At 38.5% G+C, this 20960-nt stretch overlaps 1 protein-coding gene and 1 pseudogene across 1 annotated transcript in view; one reads left to right on the top strand and one right to left on the bottom strand.

Annotated features, from left to right (window-relative positions):
- SKAP2 (src kinase associated phosphoprotein 2) overlaps positions 1–20960 on the bottom strand; it is a 335197-nt gene that overhangs the window by 262799 nt on the left and 51438 nt on the right. The gene's annotated exons all lie outside the window — the stretch shown is intronic.
- Positions 3355–6819, top strand: LOC112621635 (annotated as a pseudogene).

Genomic DNA, 20960 nt, shown 5'->3' with positions numbered 1-20960 from the left:
TAGATCTATTGATCTTCTACATTCTTCTTAAAGTATCCAGGGTAATCATTAACATTACTTTGTTTTGATTTACTTGCCTGGTGTCTGAGGCTCTTCCAGCTCCCTACAATACATTTGCACCTTATTCATCATGCTTATTCTGTAGATAAAGACAACACATTACTGGCATTTGTAATTGGGAGGCTTAAAATTTTTAAAAATAAAATTAGAGATAATCTAATTTTCAGATTAGGGTTAGATTTTTAAATAGGGTATAGAACTTCAAAAGATGGTGGTTTTCTCTTTCCCTGGAAATATTCAGAAAACAGTCTACCTTTGGTTGGGAAGCACAGGCAAGGGCAGCAATTCAAGAAACCACTGTAAAAATGCACATCTCACCCAGTAAAGGAGAGATCTTACTTCCTATTAAGCATAGTTAGATGGGTGATTATTATTAATCATATATCACATTTACATAACAATGAAATTTGGATGGCACTATCATACACTGTCTCATTTACCATATGAAGGAAGCATGTATTCATTCCTCAAATATTTTATGAATGCCTACTAGGTGCCAGACAGCATACTTTGTACTTGGAATGCAAAGGTGAGTAAGACAGATTCTCAGTGAGCTTACTTTCTAGTTGAGGAATACAATGTTATTAAATATAACGTGTTATAATACAGACATGATGAAGTGCTGAGGCTACATGGGGTTACTAGTATTTTAGCCTCATTTTACAGGAAAAAAAAAACTGACCAAAAATATTGACAATATTATAGGGCAGTTTTAACAACTAAATGAGAGATCGTATTAAGTTACTTAGTACAATGACAGCCCATAGTAGGGAGTCCACAAATGTTATTATAAAGAGGTAGCATAGAGTAATAGTTTGGAGAATGGGTTCTGTATCAAATCTTTTGGCTTGGATCTTGGTTATGTCTTAGTTTGTGTGGCCTTGGGAAAGTTATATGATATATCTAGATCTCAGTTTCCCCAGGGCTAAGATGAGAATAACAATCACAACCACTTCTCAGGGCTGTTGTTTTGAGAATCAAGTTGTCACACATGTTCAAAAGAAGTTATTCATGGTAAAGATCAACGTTGGGAGCAGGTTCAAAAACTATATCACACCAAACTTATAGTTAGCCTCCCATAAAATAGAAATGCTGTGGCCCTGAAGAGTGAAATGTCCTTATTTTTACCATGGGGAGGAGAACTCCCCAGCAAAGAGTTCAAGCTAGGAGAAGGCAGCAAAGAATATTTGGCATCTTGAGGGTTAGAGAGAAAACTGGCCTGAAGAGAGAGGGCCAAAAAGAGAGGGAAAGCATGGACACCAGCAGGGGTTAGGGGAATGGGACTTGGGCAGAGGTTGGACTGAACAAAGCAGAGGGAAATGACTTTAAGAAGAGAGGAGGAATATACCATCCACACATCTCCTAGCACTAAATAAGGGATAATCTTTCCAATATATCCAATCTGTATTTTGCTAAGTGTGGGGTATTTATTTTTATTGGATAATGCCTCAAATGTTATAAACAGAGCTAAGTAAGAGTATTCAAAATAGCCCAATAATTATCTTTCAAGGTGTCTGGTACCAACATGCTCTTTTCTCTCATTTAGATTCCCACAAAGAAATTGTTGGACATCAAAAAGAGGCAGATATTGGTTCATAGTATGTCTCATGATACTGAGAGAATTTTCAAGATTGCAATTTTTCATTTCATTTTTTTTTGAATGGCTGATTTAAATGTTCTTTCTGTACATAATGGGACAGGAATTGTACAACTATTACTGCAATCCAATTTTAGAACATTTTCAGAGAATGAAAGCGTTTTAACCTGTGATTTAAATGCTACCAGTTTATGGATCTCTGTTCTTGTACCAGAGACAATCTGAAGATTCTCTCCAGAAGTAAACATCCTAAACAGCAATCACCAACATTAAAACATGAGCCTATTTTACTCTTTGAGTGGCTAGCTTCCTGTGAAAGAACATACATTGCCTCTCTTCTTTTGTTACCTTTCTGATAACATTGGCTATGCTGTAGGCAAATGTATTACACTAGAGAGCATTTCGAGGAAAAGGTTTCTTAAAGCTCCTTATATATATTACGATTTTCTGCTATACATCATTATTACTAAAATTATTCACAGCTAGTGTAGCATGTTTAGGCAAGCTCAGATACTTGGCAGTAAAACACAATTCTTTTAATAGCCTAGCTCCAATGGGTAACCCTTCGAAAAAGGCATTTATTGTTAGTTCTGTTAGCTGTTGAAGCAGTCTTTGCATACTTCGATGCATAAGCATACAAATGGAAATTTTTATTTTAAGTTCTATGCTATACTTTGCATATGAAACAGAAGTTCTTTAACTATATTGTGGGAAATTCAAATGCACTTCCTCCTCTATAAAGAAAATTAATCTGAGAACAAGGGTCTACTTTGAGATTGCATAGAAAGGGCAAATATACGCTCTGATATGGTGCTTAGTCCTGATCCCCACCCCACCTCATTCCAGTACCCTCATTAACAAGAAGCTGTCAAAGTACTTGGACATCATGAAATAAGAATGGTATTTCAACAAAAGATCAAATGCTTAGAAATCCACACCTCAAACCAGGTTATTCTTTCATTCCTAAATCAATAAACTGGCAAAAACAAGACCATATTTGAGCTGGCAAAACCTCCTAGGCACTTACATTCTGTGAAAACATAAGAGGAAAAAAGAATTCTTCCATATTCTTTACATGATTTTCCATGAAAGCACTCATTAAATGATGTTTACATATAATGATGACAGAGTGTAGATGGGTTTACTGCTTGGCATTGGAAGGGCAGTGCCCTGGAGTCTTCTTCCAGTTCAATCTTGAAAAAATAACAGTCCTTTTAGTTTTTAGTATACTAACTTGGCTCAAACCATACCATAAAGTACTTTTGTATGAAGGCTGCCATAAAAAAATCACTGCAGAATGCTCCACTGTCAGAGTCAGCACAAGTTAATGCAAGCAAGTTACGCATGTTAAAATAAACAGCAGAGAATTAGGTGTGAAAACAGTATTAACCAGGTGTGTCCATCTGACCATTATAACTTTAAAATATCTGTAGAACAAAGCCAGTTTTTGTCAAGGTCACTTACTGCTCAGAAAATGCTTTTCAGCTTCAACAGAAACATCCAAGAAACAAAATAAGGTTTTTAAAAAAATGATGTTCAAATAGGTGTGTTTCATTTTACATCACCTGTAAGAAACAGGGTTTCCATCTAACATGAGATTCCCATTCCTATTGCTCTGTAAAGGCACAGTTCTGATAAGTTCAAGGAGATGTTTGAAAAATGAATAATCACCTATATTATCATTTCTTTGAGAGCTAATGTGGCTTATATTGAAGGAAGTCACCAGAAAGGCTTTTATTGGACAAGCTGTGTGCTTGTCCTCCAGAGAGCTGCCCCACAAAAATTCCTCAAAATATGAAAACTCTCCTATTAGCATTAAATTTCAGGTATTATATCTTCAGAAAGCCCTTGTTAAATATACATTTGCTGTCTATTGCAGTCTGTAAGGTTTAACACCATGTGCTGGATATTTAGATTAGCCCTCTCAATCTCCATTTTATTGGCCTTCTCTTTGGAGACATTAGATAGCTAAACACAGTTTTTCAGAGCACAGACTCTGAAAGTCAAGAATTGGCCTTGCCACTTAATAGTATGACTGGTCAGCTTATACTTACATGGTAGCCTTTCCAAAATACTCTGAGAAACACTATAAAGTGATAGGGATGCAGAAACTGAGCTTATTGGAAATGGAAGAACCAAATAGTAGACTGGTAGCTCCTAACCAGGGAAACAGAGAAGTCCACAGTTCCTGAGTGATTGTGGCCCCAGGCTAAGAAAGTTAACTTACAGTTTCTCCAGTATAAAATAAGGATAAAACTAATAGTATCCAAGTGCTCAGCACAGTGCCCAGTACACAGTAAGAGCCCAAAAGATGTTACCTATTTTTTTCTTAGGTCCTTAAGAGGTTCTGGCAGCTGAGAGAAAATGAAAAAGGGCAGGAGTGCCCAAGATATCGAAAAGAAAGAAGGCCAAGGGGAAGAAGGTGGCTCCGGCCCCTGCTGTCGTGAAGCAGCAGGAGGTTAAGAAAGTGGTGAGTCTCCTGTTTGAGAAAAGGCCTAAGAATTTTGGCATTGGACAGGACATCTAGCCCAAAAGAGACCTCACTTGCTTCATGAAATGGTCCCACTATATCAGGTTGCAGCAGCAGAGAGTCATCCTCTATAAGCGGCTGAAAGTGCCTCCTGCAATTAACCAGTTCACCCAGGCCCTGCACCGCCAAACAGCTACTCAGTCGCTTAAGCTGGCCCACAACTACAGACCGTAAAAGAGAAAGACAAAGCAAGCGAAGAAGCAGAGGCTGTTGGTCCGGGCTGAGAAGAAAGCTTCCAGCAAAGAAGACATCCCCACTAGGAGACCACTTGTCCTTCAAGCAGGAGTTAACACCGTCGCCACCTTGGTGGAGAACAAGAAGGCTCAACTGGAGGTGACTTCACATGATGTGGATCCCATCAAGCTGGTTGTCTTCTTGCCTGCCTTGTGTCATAAAATGGGGGTCTCTTCCCCTGCATTATCAAGAGGCAGGCAAGACTGGGACATATAGTCCACAGGAAGACCTGGACCACTGTGGCCTTCACACAGGTGAACTCGGAAGACAAAGGAGCTTTGGCTAAGCTGGTGGAAGCTATCAGGACCAATTACAACAACAGATACGATGAGATCTGCCATCACTGGGGAGGCAATGTCCTGGGTCCCAAATCTGTGGCTCACATTGCCAAGCTTGAAAAGGCAAAGGCTAAAGAACTTGCACCAAACTGGGTTAAATGCACGCTGTTGGGTTTTCTGTACATAAAAATAATTAAAATAATACAAATTTTAAGAAAAAGAAAAAGCATAGGAGACCACCCACGGCAGTGGGCTATGCACTGGCTGAATAATCCTTTTTTTTTAATTATTTTGTTTTTTGAGATAGAGTCTTGCCTCTGTCACCCAGGCTGGAGTGCAGTGGCATGATCTCAGCTCACTGCAACCTCTACCTCCCGGGTTCAAGTGATTCTTCTGCCTCAGCTAGGACTACGGGATTAGAACGATTCTTCTGCCTCAGCTGGGATTACAGGCACCTGCCACCATGCCCTGCTAATTTTTGTATTTTTAGTAGTGACGGAGTTTCACCATGTTGGCCAGGCTGCTCTCGAACTCCTGGCCTCAAGTGATCTGCCCACCTCAGCCTCCCAAAAGAATCCTTCATCTTTAGTTTGCAGTGAGAAAGAACCACATAAGACTCTGCAATGGAGACACTGGAGTGCAAGATTAGCCAGGCACAACCTTCTAGTTTAATGTGCAGAGTTCTGTGAATCTTCTTGTACTAAGTTTTCAGGAGTCTCCCTACCCTGAATCTGGGTGTGCAGCCACTTTTTGATCCATTGGCACATAAGCCACACTGTGCCTAGTCTAAACAGGAAATGTTTCTCTCTTCTTCCCTGGTAATAAAACTCCAATTTGTATTCAGGTTTTTGGCAGAGATCCCTTGATTTCAGGAAGGGTAGACCCCTACCTCAACAACAAGGAATGAGCTGAAATTGGTATAAATCAGTCATAGTAATTTCCTTTTCTTTCCTGAGGGATTCGCCAATGAGTGGGCACATGACTGAATCCTGGCCAAGGAGACAAAGGGAAAGTCCACTAGGGAAGGCTCTCTTCCTAATAAAAAGATAAGACTCCACAAGTAGAATGTCTCCACCTGTCTTCCTTCTTGTTCTGAACACAGACATGGTGACTGGAGCCACAGTAGCTATATTCTGGCCAGGAAAATGACAAAGAAGCTGGCCCTGAAATCATTAGATTACTGAACTGACTCAGGCAACTGCCTACCTCCAGACTTCTTATTATGTAAGAAATATGAAGCTCATTTGTTTAGGCCTGTACAGATGACTTTTCTATTTCTTGCAGTCAAATGCATTCTGATACTGTGCTTTGTCTACTTATTTCCTACCTCTGCCCTCTGACAGATGAGGCCCAACCCATTTTTCTTACTTGGCTTTATTTGAACAAAGATTCTAATAACCACAAGAAACCACTCTGTTGATCAGCTCCTCTAATATAAAAGGAAACAATCATGTTCTGTAATAAGTATTTTGTATCCAATTGGTTTATAAATTGAAAACACAAGTTAAGCAGAAAGATAAAATCAAATACGGTCTCTCCCCTACTTACTTCTCATCTCTCTCTCTCATTTAGTTCAAAGAGACATAAAGTGATACCACTCCATCATTTTTGACAGAGCCACATGTGTAATGCAAAACATATGCTGAAGTTTTGTAATTACTTGGGTTCCTTGAGCAGAAGAGGGATGAGCTTATTGTATGTTCATGATCTCTTCTCCTTCTGTGTCTCCTGCTACCGTATCAGGCTGATGCCCTGAGGATAACCGTTCCTCACTAGAGGTTTCTGCTACTGTGTCCTAAACATCAGATTAAACCCCTTGGATACTGACATTAACCTAAGCCCATTCATAGGCGCCTTACCTCTTCAAATGACAAATGTGAGCTGTTAGGCACCTCTTCACTTCAGGCCTCCTGTTTCCACCTTCTTTCCTTTTTCCTACTGACCCATGCAGATGAGGCCTCAGGATGCAAAGCTCTCAGCTGGACCTGCCTAAAATACACCTTGATAAAACAAGACTTTAGAGGGATTATAATACCTTTACGGGTAGTCCCTAAAAGTTGAAGAACACTGAAAATAAACCTTGTCTCTTTTATTTCTGCAGATGGCCAATACGTAGATGAAAAGACAACCAACTATTATATATTAACTATCAGGGAAATGCAAATCAAGACCAAAGGAGACACCACTTTACACCCTCTAGGATGGCTATAATCTAAAAAGACCAATAACAAGTGTTGATGAGGAAGTAAACATATTGAAACCCTCATACATTGTTGGAGGGAATGTAAAATAGTGAAGCCACTTTAGAAAATGGCTTGGCAGTTCCTCAACATGTTAAACATAGAGTTACCACATGACCCAGCAAATCCACTCCTAGGTATTTACTCAACAGAAATGAGGCCAGGCACGGTGGCTCATGCCTATAATCCCAGCACTTTGGGAGGCTGAGGCGGGTGGATCACAAGGTCAGGAGTTCAAGACAAGCCTGGCCAAGATGGTGAAACCCTGTCTCTACTAAAAATACCAAAAAAATTAGCTGGGCATGGTGGCGGGTGCCTGTAATCCCAGCTACTTGGGAGGCTGAGGCAGAGAATCACTTGAACCTGGAAGGTGGAGGTTGCAGTGAGCTGAGATTGTGCCACTGCACTCCAGCCTGGGCAACAGAGTGAGATTCCATCTCAAAAAAAAAAAAAAAAAAAGAGAAATGAAAACATATGTCCATGCAAAACTTGTCTGCAAATGCACACAGCAGCATTATTCATTATGACCAAAAAGTGAAAAAAAAAGTAAATGACCATTCACTGATAAGTAGAGAAACAAAATGTGATGTATCTGTAGATAAAATGATATTGTGCAATAAAAAGGAATAAAGTACTCTTACAAATAACACAACATGGATGAACCTTGGAAACAGTATGCCAAGCAAAAAAAGCCAGACACAAAAGACCACAGCTTATATGAGTCCATTCACATGAAATATCCAGAATAGGCAAATCCATAGAAACAGGGAGTAAATTAATGGGTGTCAGGGGCTGAGGGGAAGAAAAATGAGGAATGAGTGCTAGTAAGTACAAGATTTCTTTTTGGGGTGACAAAAATGTTCTAAAACCAGAAAAGAGTAACATTTGTACAACTTTATGAATATAATAAAAACCACTAATTGTATTTTTTTTTTTTTGAGACAGAGTCTTGCTCTGTTGCCCAGGCTGGAGTGCAGTGGCACAATCTCGGCTCACTGCAAGCTCTGCCTTCCAGGTTCATGCCATTCTCCTGCCTCAGCCTCCCGAGTAGCTGGGATTACAGGTACCCACCACCACACCTGGCTAATTTTTTGTATTTTTTTAGTAGAGACGGGGTTTCACCGTGTTAGCCAGGATGGTCTCGATCTCCTGACCTCGTGATCCGCCTGCCTCAGCCTCCCAAAGTGCTGGGATTACAGGCATGAGCCACCGCACCCGGCCAATTGTACATTTTTAAAAGATTAATTTTATAGTATGTGAATTATATCTCAACAAAGCTGTTACAAAACAACACCACCAAACCTCCTCCTTTTACAATGTTTTTGGGGCTAGAAGACTAATATGAGACGAGGCTGAGATGAAAACTGGGTCTTCTGCTTCTTCCCTCTTCTTTTCTTTCTTCCTTCCCACTGCTCCTCCCAATCACTCTATCACTGTTGTCCTGAGGCACTCACCTGCTCCATCAACCCCCAGAAACAGTAACAGGTATAGAGGCAACAGAAAATCACTTTACCATGCTCCCATTACTGCAGCCCATTAAAGCCAGGGAGAAACTGCCCTGGCTGTCCAAAGGTAAAAAAATGCCTTTGTCTAGGACAGTATTCTTCTCACAAATTACAATAATGCAAATATAAAATATAAATTTTTTCATCTTATTTGTGAACTAAAACAAAATATTTAAAACATTTTTATTTGATCTTTAATATATTCTTAAAGATAATAGAAACCTGAATTATAAATTTTTTACTTACTCACCATTTAAACCACATTGTTTCTATTTTCTTTTCCTCTTATTGCTGAGCAATGAAAATTTCTTTGTTACAAAATATAGAAAAATATGTACCTTGGATAGTCTAACTTCCAGAACCATTATATATTCCATCTTTGCTTTCAACAATTAATCCTCAGTCTAAAAGTGGAAAACAAGATAATCCCTCATTTAAATGATCAGTGGAGGGAATTCATACAGAATAGCAGACAACTCTCACAACTCTATCATTCAGAACTTACAAAATTTTAAAAATAATACTTCAGAAACACAAATATATCAATATTTTAACAGCAAATTTTTCTGTCTCTCCTAGGCTTCTAGCTTCTCCATTCTTGAGCCTTACTACATACCAGGCACTGTGCTGGTACTTCACATATGTTATCTCATTTTATTCTCATTACATTTCTTTCTGTCAACCCAGGAGTCTTCCAGTTTGAGACAAGAGAAAAAAGGGTGGTAGTTAACTGGGAAATTGAGTTGGGGTACCTGCTTCAAAATATCTCTTTTGTTATTTTACCTGAAATCCCACCATTAAATCCCACCCCTAGGTTTGAAGATTTTTCTCTCTAGCTTAAGCTATAATCAAACAGGACTGAAGTCTCATAGATTCTGGAAGCTCAGATTTAAAGCAAGTGTAGTAAGGATAGGCAACGGAGACCAGAGAACCCAAAGCCTAACTCAGCAGTTTGGCCCAAGGAGCTGTCCCTATATGAGGATCATTGGTCACAACTCTTATTTCTTAGACGGCCCTGACAGATGTGATTCTACAAGGACAGAGTTGTTTTCAGAGTCCCTGTTTTCTTGGTTTGTTCATCTCCTACCTGCTATTTCACTGGCTTCTGATAAAAGATAGTTTTTTAAAAAATTCTGTCTACCCACTGCTAAGGCTGAGAAAGTTTGAGTAATTGATTTGCCCAATATCACAGAGTAAGTGATAGAACCAAGATTTGAACCCGCACAAAGTTAGTGTTCTCAATTACTTCTCAGCATTTTTCCCCCACTATACTAGTATAATTCATGCATTGTTAAGAAGTAACCCAAAAATGTTTGTTTTGGGTCCCTCCAACCACTTATTTTACTTCCCAAATATCATTTCCCTGATGCCTTCTCAAAACTGACTTTCAAATTGTTTTATTTATGCTTGGATGAAAAATGGCTAAATGGTTGGCTTTCCCAGAATATCTTCATTTTGATAAAAACCAAAATTTAAACTAAAACAATGAAGATTTAACTTGAGAATTTCAAACACTATGAAGAATGGAGGTTAGTTCAAAGTATGACTAAGTGGATTTAGCAGAAATATCTTAAACTTGGAAAATATGAAAGCCCCTTCAGCAAACTGAAACATGTTTTCAGCATTCTACTACTATAAATAGAACTATAGTTCAAAGAGGGTTTTTTCCAAGCTCCTAATTTAAATCAGCAAAGGAATGGTTTCAGGTTCCCACAACATGAGCCATTTGATGGGATATTTTATCAAAAAATATCGAAAACAATATTACTGTGATGCTTTTAAAGGGGAGATAAGAAGAATGGTTGTTAGCCAAAAGTCCTTTATTCTTGACTTAAAGAAAAAAGACAAGAGGGAAAGCCATGCTTTTTAAATTCTTCTCAGTCTGGTTTCTCTGACAAACCTGTTTGATAGGCATCAGGGACCTGAAGCAGTGCTTCCAGGGAAAAAGTAGCCATCACTCATGGTTCATTGGATTTCTATGACAGAATGATCACATTCTGTAGAACCTGGCATAAGCACATCATTATTAAGCCTTGCTTTAGCATTTCTTAACTGATCATGGATTCTGCAGTCCTTGGTGGCTCCTCTCTGTTGGCACTGTTTGTAGTTATTTGACCTTTTCTCAGTGGATAATCCACACAGAAAGCCCTAATTACTTCCCCAGCTTTGACCAGCCAGCAGTGTGAATAATCAATGACACTCATTTAGGTATTGCACAATCAGATGCTTATGGTGTTTAAAGAACATTTTTCCATTGACCTGCCACAGCTGTAAGACAATTACAAGCAGTAAAGCTGCTGTTGTAATCACAAGATGACCAGGTGACCTTGTAGGTTTAAAGTTGATGACTGAGGCCTTGACTGGGATGTAGTCATGATACAGAACGTATTTTGGGAGAGAAAGGAAGCTTCATTGTATACTAACGTGACATGTTCAGCCCCAAGAGCAGTGTTCTGAAATATTGACAAATCACAAGACTCATATTGGCAGGTAAAATTCAGCATTTGTATCTATGGCCTCCTTCTTTCCATTGTACATAAAATATTAAATAAATAAGAATAGAAAAAATATTGAAGTCTATCCATACCTCTCTCTAAACTTTTTAAGGTAGAAATGAGTATAAAAGTGGAAGCAAGTTGTCCTATCTAAATAGATATTTACAGGTTTCTAGGAGGTTAAATTTTTTTAATGTGTTCAAATTGCAATGAATCCTCATGAACTCTCAGGCCAACTTCCCCCACAAAGAACACTATTAAAAAGATGTGCCGGGCGCAGTGGCTCACGCCTGTAATCCCAACACTTTGAGAGGCCGAGGCGGGCGGATCATGAGGTCAGGAGATCGAGACCATCCTGGCTAACACGGTGAAACCCCGTCTCTACTAAAAATACAAAAAATTAGCGGGGCGTGGTGGTGCGCACCTGTAGTCCCAGCTACTTGGAGGCTGAGGTAGGAGAATGGCGTGAACCCGGGAGGCAGAGCTTGCAGTGAGCCGAGATCGTGCCACTGTACTCCAGCCTGGGCGACAGAGCAAGACTCCATCTCAAAAAAAAAAAAAAGATATGAGGTCTGGGGTTCCTTAAAATAATGACTAATTACCAAATTACATATAAAATGATAACATAAGTTGTAGGAAAGTGGAATATGATATTTCTAGTGGAGTATTGTGCCTGGAAACACTACTGTATTGAAAATCCTTTGGAAACAAGGATTGATCATCTAAAATTTGGGAAATGCAGGGTACAATATCCTTTTCATGGAGATTTACAATGTACATTAGCATATTAAAGGTTCTGGAATGTGTTTCTCAAAACAACTTTGGGAATGCTAGTTTATAGATCTTTTTTCTCCCTGTTATTACCATCTTACATAAAAATTGAATTTGTAAACATGAGTTTTTGTCTCAGAATGTGAATGAGTAGACTTTCTACTTCACTTTTCATAAAGTTTTGTACAAAATAAGATCAGTAAAAACAATCAAGAAAACAAGTTGGTAGAACAATGAAACAGTTATGTTCCTGGCAGAAAAGATGAAGAAAAGGACATGTCCTAAATTAGGGACACAGCAGAGGAGAGTTTTGGAATGGAAAAGCCCTCAGACAAAGGAAAGGAAGGGAAGGTGTGAGGTTAACGCACAGAATATCTTCTCCTTTTCAAACTGAAGGCTGTCCTGATTTAATCTGGCAAAAGAAGGCAAACCAGCTCATCAGCATGCAATTGATGATTTATCCAGCTTGCTGTCAGAGACAGCACTGTGTAAAGACACAGTAGAGAATGAGGAAAAACAGGCAAACCTTAGTGAGTAAGCCAAGAAGGCAAATCACTAAAAAAAACACACACAGTAAAAAGACTGCACATTTGCTGGTATGATCTTGATTAATCCCAAGACAGCTAAAGCTTTCATGTTTGGGACCCCTGGGATGTGTAATGCAAGTTTTTACTCATACTAGCAGAATCCAATTCATAGTATTTATAGTAAATGAGCTGGTTTTTAAAACATCACTTTTAGGTTCAGCAGGCTTCACTGTGTTTTCCTTTAGTGCATGCCATGTTTGAGTGATATTTATAATTATTTCCTTATATATGTTTATTGCTTTGTTGGAAGTTGAGGCCTATATTTGTCTGCATTATACAGCACCCCAGGATTAGGGTGGATTTACCTCTTATTCTGTAATACTGTCTTTCAAGGACCCAGTAACTCTCTATAACTAGTTCCAGCTTGTAATGTGTCTGGGAATTTTTTGACTTTTGGAATCCATTGATGTCCTCCAGAAACATTCATTCTTAAATGTTGCCAAACCATCAAGAATATGAGGTTATTACAAGGTCAGTAGTAACAGGCAGTTAGAAACATAAGGGGAAAAGGGTTGAGAGGCAGAGGCAGCAACATCAGGAACATTTACCCATGCATATTGCTGACCAAGCAATTTTTTCTGCAATTCTGTAAAACTCAAGTCTTTTAATTAAAGGCCTCCCTGTGAATGTGGCAAGACAATGTGTGGAATGTATTCAGGATTTCAACCCCTAGTCACACATTTTACCTCCTCAACCCTTTGATGTCACTTTACAGCCTTTAAATAACTGGTAGCACCATAGATCCCATTCCAAACCTGAGCAAGAAATTTCTAGAAAATAAACTTGGAAGAAAAGAGTTGAGGAGGCAAACACCCAGCAAGTAAAATATATAAATATCTGGCTTCATACTGAACCCCTGAATACTAAATGTGAAATTTTAAGAACTAGTATAGGTGGGGCGCAGTGGCTCACGCCTGTAATCCCAGCATTTTGGGAGGCCGAGGCAGGCGGATCACAAGGTCAGGAGATCGAGACCATCCTGGCTAACAAGATGAAACCCCGTCTCTACTAAAAATACCAAAAATTAGTCGGACATGGTGGTGGGCGCCTGTAGTCCCAGCTGCTCAGGAGGCTGAGGCAGGAGAATGGCATGAACCAGGGAGGCGGAGCTTGCAGTGAGCTGAGATCACACCACTGCACTTCAGCCTGGGGAACAGAGCGAGACTTCATCTCCAAAAAAAAAAAAAAAAAAGAACTAGTATATGGGATATGTACTATATACAATCAAAATCTTTTTTTTTGAGATGGAGTCTGGCTCTGTGGCTCTGTTGCCCAGGCTGGAGTGCAGAGGTGCCATCTCGGCTTGCTGCAACCTCCACCTCCCTGGTTCAAGCAATTCTGCTGCCTAAGCCTTCCGAGTAGGTGGGATTACAGGCGCCTGCCACCAGGCCTGGCTAATTTTTGTATTTTTAGTAGTGATGGGGTTTCACCATGTTGTCCAGGCTGGTCTCAAACTCGTAGCCTCAAGTGATCCGCCTGCCTCAGCCTCCCAAAGTGCTGGAATTACAGGCGTGCGCCATTGTGACCAGCCTCAAAATCAATTTTAGTGCTTTATAGATAAGGAAACAAGCAGAAAAGGTAAATTACTTGACAAAGATAATAGCTAGTATGTAGCAGAATAGACTACAAAGAGCTGATCCTCCAAATTTAGTGCTTTTTATTTTAACTGCAACACAATGTTTCTCCTAAAAAAATGTTGATTCAATATAGGGTATATAAATATATTACACATGTAATAAGATATTTATAGATATGTCAGTTAAACTTCCATATCTTTCTCTTTAGCATAAGAAAGTACCAGGTTTACTGTAAGTACGAGAAAAATAGGCCGGGCATGGTGGCTCACGCCTGTAATCCCTGCACTTTGGGAGGCTGAGGCAGGCAGATCACGAGGTCAAGAGATCGAGACCATCCTGGCCAACATGGAGAAACCCCATCTCTACTAAAAATACAAAAATTGGCTGGGGGTGGTGGCGTGTACCTGTAGTCCCAGCTACTCGGGAGGCTGAGGCATGAGAATCACTTGAACCCAGGAGGTGGAGGTTGCAGTGAGCCGAGATCACGCCACTACACTTCAGCCTGGCAACAGAGCGAGACTCCATCTCAAATAATAATAATAATAAAATGGAAAAATAGACATCTCAGGAAAAAATTTAAATAATTTTAAATGAGATTCATCATATGAACCCTATTTATGTTTATTCTTAGCCACATTGATTCAGTTGAAAAAAGATGCTTCATTTATGACATCTAAAATTCCAACCCATAATCAGAAACAGCAGAATGGTCATGGTGAAAATATCTGCCCTACATCTGTGTCTGCTTAGGGTTGCACATCCAAATCTGCTTGGCATTATTTGTTTAATTTGGAGAAAGGACACCTAATTTTCTTGTTTCCTCACTGACTAAACTGCTGTATACAAGAGAATGGTTTCTGCATTCAGAATGAGTTCCTACATGATTAAGAAACCAATTCAAAGGAATGCTTCTTAAACCTGCAGCAACTTAGCAACTCATTATTATTAATATTTTCATTAAACCATTCAAATCTTTCTTGATATAAACACAATTTTCTTTTTCTAATCAGTCAGCATATCTGAACATTAAAGTTTGTTTGGTTTTTCCAGAGTTCTGGTTGGTTGTTTGCTCTGGGGAATTTGGCCTCTTTCATAAAGTTAATAGTTTGGAAAAGGTACTGTAAGAAAGCTTCTAATGGTGCAATCAGTTTGTTTAATAAGCATTTCCAGGAAAAGATTTTGGTAAGTCACTTGGATGTTTCATCCACAGAAAGCCAAAAATCTAAATGTCATAAACATATTCCTGAACATTTGATAAATGCTATAAATTGGACTGATTGAACTATATAAAATATTCGTAACATTGTTCTACATGAAAATGTATTCCAAGTTCCAGTTTAATTTGCCAGGAACAACCCCTTGGCTGAGAATCTATCTCGTGACCCAGTAGGTAAGCTATCTCAGCAAGAGGGAGATATTCTTAATAGTTAGTAACCTAACTCTAAATTTAAAAATAGGAAGGAAATTCTTTGGGGCACATACTCCCCTCAGATGATCCAAATTGTGATCAAAGAGTGGTCTAGAAAGAGACTTTCCACACACTTCCATGAAAAAGTTGTCAGAACTAGACTGTCCTTACACTTAGGTGTGCACTGCAGCCCAGACTACTTCTCTGAGTCACATTCTAGCTTTCTCTTTCCTGTAACATCCTTAGCCTGTTAATCATTTTCTAGGGATAGTTCTGGGGCTGGAAGCTGCTATAAAATAAGGCAATTTGGGAAAAATCTTAAAGATTATCTAGACCAGAGGTGCCCAAAGTTTCTCAGGTCATACCACTATAAATGTCTTAGTAATTTTTTCATAGTGTCCCTAGGCCAAAAGAAATAACAGTCTCATTAATTAAGTAGTTAGGTCCAAACACTTAGTAAGTATTTGGGTTCTAATAACTTAGGGGGTGGTCTTACACACACACACACACACACACACACACACACACACAAACAAATTAAAAGCAAATCATGTTTTTACTTAACTTCTAAACAGCCACAATTACTTCCTAATGAGATATGTACCCCTGTTCAGCACTCACATTTCAAAGCTTGGAATTAAATTGCACTCTCTTCTTTCTTGTTCCACACTGATTTCTAACTAGTACTTGTTTTTTATCACAGCAATGGCCAAAAATCCAGCTTTACAAAGAGATGGCATCGAAAGACATGTAGTGTGAGCTTATGTTGTGAACTATTGCAAGCTGTTGTTTTGCCTGGTGTCTGAAAAACTTCAAGTATCATTCTATTTCCCTTGAAATTTTAAAATGTCCTGCAACACCCTTGTGAGTTAACTGTAGCACCCCAAGGCACCTTGGTCACAGTTTGGGCATTGGGAGTCTAATATCTTATTTCATGGATAAGCAAAGTAAGACTAAGAGTAGTTAAGAAAACTTTCCAAGATTATCCAGCTAATTATGTTAAGTAAAAAACAAGAAGTTGTGTTTAAAATACTGAGAATTTAGCTCATGTTCTTAAATTTAACTGGATCCCACAGATCTTGATTCTGCAGAGCAAACCTATGGACATGAAACTAACCCCACCTCCCAGGGCATTCCTGTCTTTGCATTCACTACTAGATGCTCCTCAACACAGTGATTTTTTTTAAGGTGAAAGGAGTTAAGACAGCTGCATAATTGCACAGAATTATAATTATAAGAACCAAGAGTAGCACCTGTCTTCAGACCCTTCATTACGGCTTTTTTTTTTTTTCTCTCTCTCTCTCTCTCTCTTTAGGCAGAGTTTCGCTCTTGTCGCCCAGGCTGGAGTGCAGTGGCGTGATCTCAGCTCACTGCAACCTCCACCTCCCAGGCTCAAGCAATTCTCCTGCCTCAGCCTCCCGAGTAGCTGGGATTATAGGTGCCTGCCACCATGCCCAGCTAAGTTTTGTATTTTTAGTAGAGACAAGTTTTCTCCATGTTGGCCAGGCTGGTCTCGAACTCCTGATCTCAGGTGATCCACCTGCCTCAGCCTCCCAAAGTGCTGGGATTACAGGTGTGAGCCACAGCGCCTGGCCAGTTCAGGGCTTTCTTTATCCCAACACAAGTTTCCTTTCCTCCCTTATCGTGAGGCCCTTTTTACTTAACATTTATAATTGGCTGGATAATTCATGTGCTCTACTCTACTCATAAAACTCTACTTTCTTCCTCTTTGCCTCTTCTTTTTGTTCTGCAGTGCATTCTACTTCCAGGAACCATATGTCCTTATGGGATCCTATTCCTACATACCAAATCTGAGATACTATGGTAGAAGTTACTGTTTACCTCCCAGCATTCACTCCCTCCTTCTTCCTTGTAAAATGACACCCAGTGTTTTTTGCTGGGCTAACTACAATAAAGACCACATTTCCAGACTACTTTACAATTAGGTATAGCCATATGATGGATTTCTGGCCAGTGGGATATAAGCAGAAGTAATGCATGCAATTTCTTTAAAAAAAAAAAAAAGTGTTCTTAAAAAGAAGGGATGTGACCTTTCTCCCTTCCTTCTACCTGCTGGCTGAAAATAGAATATAATGACTGGAGTTCAAGTAGCCATTTTGGACCATGAGGAGGAACTCACAGCTTAAGGACAGCAGAGCAACAATATAGAAGGAGCTTAGTTCCTGTTGATCTTGGGTCTCTTTACAAACCCTGGTCTGATCCCCTCTGGATTTCATTTATATAAGAAAGAAATACATCTGTATATTATTTAAGCCACTGCTATTTGAAGATTTTTGTCAATGTCAGCTAAACCTACTACTGTACTAATACAGACTATCTTACATGATAATATAATAACACATAATGTACTTTAGAACAACTCCTATAGATTTCCACTATTATATATTTAATATATGTAAAACTTAGGACACATAACTCCAGGCACCTGTCAGAAGTATATGAAACCAAACTCACTACTACCCCTTGAGGATTTAATGAAATTTTCATACCTATGCCTCCCAAGGAAACGTATTTTATAAACCAAGTGACATCTGACTAAAATATATAAAGTTAAGTTTTCTTAAGGGGGTAAATTCTCATATAAAATTGATCTAGTTTAGGGCAACAAATTAAACACTTTGGTGTATCTCCATTATCTCCCTCAACCCCACTAATGATGGAAGAGAATCCTTAAAACATAAGCCCATCAAGGAATAAAAATGAGAGAAGGAATGAAGTCACAAAATTTTGGAAACTGGAAAGCAGATGAACAAGCAGTAAGACTGCAAAAAGCTGAATCTTAAATGGGCAGTGGGAATAGCTAAGAAGCAACCTAATTTGCTTCAGAAAAACACTCCTAAAAGACCCAGAAATTGACATCATAAAGCACTCTGGAAGTGAAGAGGTGAACATAAAGCTATTCTTTCCTCAATTTCATGCAGCTAGACAACTGCCTCTGCTTAGTTTCAGGAGAAGATAAGATGTTTATTCTCTGGAGAGGGTAAAATATGGGGAATTATGACTGCAGGAACCCAGGCACAATTGAGATAGAAGTTATCATACTAAGAATAGGAAAATTAAATGAAAGTTTGCATAATGAACTTTAAAACCCTCAGTCCTCTTGTTGTATTCCACTCTTAGAATGCTGGCAGCTGGATTTTATTATACCTCAGAGAGATATGAGAATTTATTATAACCATGAAAGAAGAACAGGATGCTTAAGAAAAAAATCAGAGAACAAGAAAAAAGTCTTGAAAATTCTCTTGGAATTTCCGAGAGATCTTGCACAATTTATAAAGGAATTGAAGTTTCCTCGAAGAAAAGAGAAAAAGAAAATGGGTTTTCAGAACGATGGATGGATGGAAGGATGGAAGGAAGGAAGGAAGGAAGGATACAAGGAAGAAAGGAAGGAAGGGGAAGGGGAAGGGAGGGGAGGGGAGACTGGGTTCGGTGGCTCGTGCCTGTAAGGCCGAGGCCAGTGGATCACCTGAGGTCAGAAGTTCGAGACCAGCCTGACTAACAAGGTGAAACCCCGTCTTTACTAAAAATACAAAAATTAGCCAAGCGTGGTGGTGCATGCCTGTAATCCCAGCTACCTGGTAGGCTGAGGCAGGAGAATTGCTTGAATCTGGGAGGCAGAGGTTGCAGTGAACCAAGATCACGCCACTGCACTTCAGCCTGGGCAACAAGAGCTAAACTCCATCTCAAAAAAAAAAGGAAGAAAGAAAAATTCAAGAAAACTTCTTACCACTGAAGAGCTTGAGTTTCCAGAAATGAAAAGACCCATGGAATACCAAGCACAATGGATAAAAATACATAGACCTACATCTCTATAAAAGAAGATTATTATGAAATTTCAGAGCCCTAGGCCAAAAAAAAGAAAAAATTTTAACAGATCTTAGATTAAAAAAAAAAAATACAAGACTGACAATGAGAATGTCATCAGACTTCTCAGTAATAACATTGGAAGCTAGCAGGCAATGGAGAAATGCCTTCAAAATTATAAATGTTATTAATTAAATGTGAAGATAGAATAATGGATTTCAATCATTTAAGATCTCAAAAATTTCTAGGAAGCTGTTAGAAGATATGATCAATCAAAATAAGAATGTGAAGTAGGAAAAAGAAACACATAATATCCAGAAAACCAGGGGATCCAACACAAAAGAGGCAAAGTGAATTCCTTGAAGCAGGGGTCAGCAAACTATATAGCCCGTGGGCCTAATTCAGCATGACACCTGCTTTTATATGGCCCAAGAACTAAGAATGGTTCTTACATTTTTAAGTGATTTCTAAGATTAAAAATATTCCTATAAAAATAAGAATATTCCATGACACCTAAAAACTATATGAAATTAAAATTGCAGTGTTCATAAAGTTCTACTGGATCACAGCCACACTTACTGATTTATGTATCATCTATGGCTGCTTTTATGCTGTAACAGCTAAGTTAAGCAGATGCACCTAAGGCTATATGGTCTAAAAAGCCTACTTTACAGAAATTTGCCTTACCCTAGAGGATGGTAAAGGAAGATGCCAGAATAACAGCTATGCAGCAAGCCTAAAGAACAACTGGCCCAAACTAGAACAAATCAGAAAGCCATAGAAGAGAGATCTCAAAAAATAAAATTGATGGAATCTCTGAAATGTTTCAATGTCCTAAAAGAAGATTTGAATAACTTGGGAAGGATTTGTAAATAAACTGGTTATCAGTACACAGAAAATTAAATTAAAAACAAGAGCATTATTAAATTATTTTTAAAAAGTGATACAGGAAGAAAAATTATTGCAGTATACTACATGGTTCAGCTGTGAATAGAATTTATGTAGTCATAATAATGTACTAAATATTAACCAAAACAAAATTAAAATAAAGTAATTATATAAGGAAAATGGGGAACTAGAAAGGTACCAGGCAGTATTGAGAATACTGGTGGCAACAAGATTAAAAGACAGATAAATTCTTAGTTTTGCACAGTCAAGAGATATGTCTAAAAACAAAAAGTCAAGAAGAAGCAGCTTAAGATTTAGTGGTATTTAGCCAAATATCAAGAGAAACAGCTTAAACAGTTAAAAGTGCTTTCTTTAGTGACTGGGAAATGGGGTAAGGGTAGAAGAAAGGGATAAACAGGACAGACCTGCTATTTATTAAAGTAAGGCTTGTAGACAATTTAATTTTTTAAACTATGTGTATATGTAACTTTGAAGCAAATAAAAACTAAATTTGATATTAGCCCCCCAAATGAAGAATTCTCATATAGATTTCTGATTGTTTGGCATGCTTTACCAGGTAAGTTTTTCAAGTAATGTTTATAAACACACCTGATTTGAGAATTTTGAACTGTTTAAGAAATAAAGGTCTTATTTTATATACCAACATGCAGTTAGTAAGCAAAAGTGAAGGGATTTTTAAAAACATTATTTTTTAAGTACTTAAAATTCCTTTATTTTGTTCTACTCTGTTTAGATCATGACTACAGAAAATAACTTATCTAAATACTAGCCACTTCAACTTCATTGGATGAGCTAAAACAACTTAAAAGATTTAATGGAAGGGTGTTTATATTATGGAAGACAATTAGGTAAGACAGTTTTTTGTTGTTGTTGTTTGTTTTCTGTTTTGAGACAGAGTCTCACTCTGTGGCCCAGGCTGGAGTGCAGTGGTACAATCTCAGCTC

Source organism: Theropithecus gelada, chromosome 3, assembly GCF_003255815.1.
Source record: "Theropithecus gelada isolate Dixy chromosome 3, Tgel_1.0, whole genome shotgun sequence".
Classification (NCBI taxonomy): domain Eukaryota; kingdom Metazoa; phylum Chordata; class Mammalia; order Primates; family Cercopithecidae; genus Theropithecus; species Theropithecus gelada.
The sequence above is the reverse complement of the archived record's forward strand: the minus strand, read 5'-3'. Positions and strand labels throughout refer to the sequence as shown.